The sequence below is a fragment of the Zingiber officinale genome, chromosome 9A (assembly GCF_018446385.1).
Source record: "Zingiber officinale cultivar Zhangliang chromosome 9A, Zo_v1.1, whole genome shotgun sequence".
In the NCBI taxonomy this organism is placed as follows: Eukaryota; Viridiplantae; Streptophyta; class Magnoliopsida; order Zingiberales; family Zingiberaceae; genus Zingiber; species Zingiber officinale.
Window position 1 is genome coordinate 109061094 of NC_056002.1, and position 4015 is coordinate 109065108.

Here is a 4015-nt window from a genome sequence, read left to right on the forward strand (position 1 = left end):
TGGGATAAAAGAAATAGTGAAAAAGATGAGCACAAAAAGGTATGTGGTATAAACGAAATAAAATGACTATTCCTGTCAAGATACAGAAGGAGTTTGGCCCTAATTGGGACAAGGGAATATAATGCATAAATATTACAATATTTTAAAGAAAAATGAATAAATGGGGAGGCGTAGTCCACTTATCAAATGACTGCGAAAGAAGGTGACACATCTCGGGTTGGACAGTCAAGATGATCATTACAACTAGGAAGTATTAAGGCATGATTATCCGGAATCCCATAGGTGATTCTCAGGTGATCTAAAGTGGTGCTACTAAAACTAGATTCTATGGATCGGTAATAGGGAATAGATCAAGAAGAAGACCTTGCCACCATCACAAAGATCGATGCTAAAACAATGAACTAAAAACAGATTGGTGAACATTCAAACAGCGGAAAAAGTTGGAATATACTTTGATGTGAAAATGCAAGGAGCCTAAAGTGGAATTAAAGATGAAGGTCGACAGACTCAAGAGCCGGGTTGCATAAAATAATAATCATTTGGATCACATTTATACCAGTTAGAGTTTAGTTGGAACCTTTGGATCAGGATTCGGCAAGGCGTAAGGGAACACTATTAGCCATTTGATCAAACTTTAATTACGAGAATGAAATAATCATTATGCTGGAGATAGGTGGTCATTCTTCTTCGCCAAAGGTCCCATCACATTAATTTGATATAACCTCAGAGATAAAGGCATTCTTTGGAATTGAGAGTCAAGGCTGACAAGGCATGCCTAGCATTTAAGAGACATGTTAATAATTAAAGTGAGGATCTCATTAAAAATAAGCCACAGATTTCCCTATCCACATATACAGCGGACCAAGTTGAGACTTGGTCACAGTGTTGCAGTCCAGTCAGTCAGACTCATACCTCCTTCGACTAGACTTAAAGGGAGGATTAGTGATGTAGGGGCATTTCAGGTACCACGTATTTAAGAGGGTCAATAATCAAGCCAGGGTGGCAAGCAGGGTCAACAAGGGATGACTCCGACTACACTCGAAGCTTGGCTCCTTATTACTCCCTACTCCCGTCTATGTCTGATGCTCGCCTCCCAATTACCCCCAACTCTCAATTACGCTCGACGCTCGAATCCCGAGCTAAGGTGCCATGCGGGGTCAACAAGGGATGACTCTTAACTACAATTGAAGTCTGACTCCCGATTACTCCCGACTGCACTTAGCGCTTGACTCCCAATTACTCTTGACTCTCAATTATGTTCGAAGCTTGACTCCTGATTACCCCCCCCCCCCAACTCCCGATTATGCTTGTTACTCAAATCCCGACTACTTAGATCAACAAAGCGTTCGCTATTCATGGATGATAATGAATAGTGCAATCGTTACCATGAGAAAGTCAGAAAACACATCTATTAATTCCGACATAATGAGTCATAATAGACACTTATTCCGAGGAACATGGCAATGATAGCTATAAATGAGGGAGCACGGGAGAACGTGGGGGAGAGGTCCAGTTCTATAAAAGGTATTCGACTCTTATGAGCAAATGTACCCACACACATATTTTCAAAACCCTAATTTCCAGGAACCATGTTTTTCATTAAAAAGAACTGATTTGAGTATTAGAGTGGATTAGCCGAGACTTTCCTAGCCATGATTCTAATTCATTTTGTATAAGTCACCTCTTTCACAGAATAGAAGCCATGTCACCCCATCAGTAATAATCACAGCACATTACTGACGAGTCAGATGTCTCCGTTGATCAATTACTATATTAAGCTCTCACAATTCTCCTCATGTTCTCCTCGGAAAATACAAACAGATCTCTTGCACCAAATTGCATCGGTGGGGACTATGTTCCTCATTTTCTTCTCGAATATATATATATATATATATATATATATATATATATATATACTCTAGTTGTTCAAATCGATTCGTCTTGGGCTTCTGCTCCAGGTGGAGGTAAGACCGTGTGCTTCCCTTGATGTGCTAATTCATCGAGTGTGATTTGAATTTTGTAATCCCAGATGATATAGGGTTTCGATCTGGTTGCTTTGCTTTCCTATCTGAGATGATGAATTAGGTATGCTCTAATCGAGGAAGCTTACGTGGTGATAGGGAATCAGTAATCTTGGTCAGGGAAATATGTTATGCATTGAGACATGGGTCATTTTTTGATTCCCTTTTAGGTATTTAGAGAATAATTATGCTTGGCTTAGGTATTGAGTTTGATTTTGATTTTGATTTTTGTACTAAGAGGGCAACAAAGGATGAACTGAATGATGACTTTTTTGTTGGTGCGGGAAGCATCAGATGATCAAATCTGAGTTTTGATTATGTCAAAAGGTCCAAAGTTAAACTGTCTTGTGATCTAATAAGGTTGATTGAGCTTACAGGAAAGTCCTAAGTTGTCTTAGGTAAAAATCCTAGTGGATTCTAGGTAGGTGGAAAACCCTAGGGGGTGGTAACCCTAGGTCCTAGGGGGAGGTAACCCTTGGTGATGGAAAGTCCTAGCTGCGGTTAGGCAGGTGGAAAACCCTAGGGGAGGTAACCCTAGGTCCTAGGGGATGGTAACCCTATGTTATGGAAAACCCTAGGGGGAGATAAGCCTAGGTCCTAGGGGTGGTAACCTTAAGGGGTGGTAACCCTAACCGGAAAGTCCAGTCGGTTTGAAGGACCGGTCTGGTAACAGGTAACTTCTCTTGAGAGGAGTAGGTGAGAACGCGTTCCCCTGTGAGGGAACAGTAGGCATCGGTTTGACCTAGGGTTTCCAAAAGCTATCCGAAGTCAGAACCGGACAGTACGAAGGCTGTCAAAAGTTGTTTTGCTTAATTAATTATTATTTGTCTAACTCTGTTTTGTAGGAGACAAACACTTTGTTGCAGGGCGATTCGACCTTTATCGGTCAACCGAACGTCTGGATCGGTCGACCAAACCCTAGTACAGCAAGATCAGATTTTCTGAGATCAAATCGAGTTCGATTGAGGGATCGGTCTACTGAATCTCGGGATCGGTCGACTGATCCTCGGGATCGATCTACTGAACCGAGGATAAGCGATGACATGGTCGAGCCGAGTTGATCGGACTAGATGAGCTGGAGATCGATCAATCGAACGAAGAAACTCTATCTGAGCAGCAGAACCGGGATTGGAAGGATGACTGATTCAGGTGGGATTAGTCAACTGAACCTAGGGATCGGTCGACCGATCGACGGCCGATCAAACCTGATCCCAAGATCAGGGGATCTGGATCAGGTTAAACTCAGCTATAAAAAGGAGCCTCGACCAGCACTTTAAGAAAATCGAAAATTAGACCACTTGCACTCCTGTGTGCTGCGATGAAACGCTTCAACAACGCTCAATTGCTACGCCAACAATCGACGTTCCTTTCCAATATCTTTGTATTGTCGGTAACTTAGTTTTGATATTGCAATTGTAATTAATCTTGTAAATATTTCTCGAGCTTATAGTGATTGTCCATCGAAAGCACTCTCACGTGCGGGCCTTGGAGTAGTAGTCGCCACAGGTTCCGAACCAAGTAAAAGTAAGCTTATTAGCATTGCTCGTCTTTTCATTCTTTATTCCACTGTGTATTATGTGTGTTTTCCGAAACGAGTAAAAAAATAACGTGTGCTATTCACCCCTCCCCTTCTGGCACGTCTACCATCCTACATTTTCTGCATGGGAAGAGAAGGAGCATGCCAACCTTGTTGTTCATCATTTGTGGGCATTAAGATCAAGGATTGAATTTCCGTAGTCTAGAATTTTTTTAAAGGAAGTTTGTCCAATTATTGGCTAAAGAGACAGTAAACTATAGAATGAGATGGGATTTCCATGAGCTACCCACTAATTAGCAATGAAAAAAAATTGGGGTAAGGAATTTAGTCTAGGAGATTATATATGAGAACCTGTTCTAAACGTGGTCAATAACTCATGGAAATGAATCATGGCAATGGAGGAGACACACTGAGAATGAAGGTGGGTCTCATCCTGTAGTGATACAATTACTTGAAT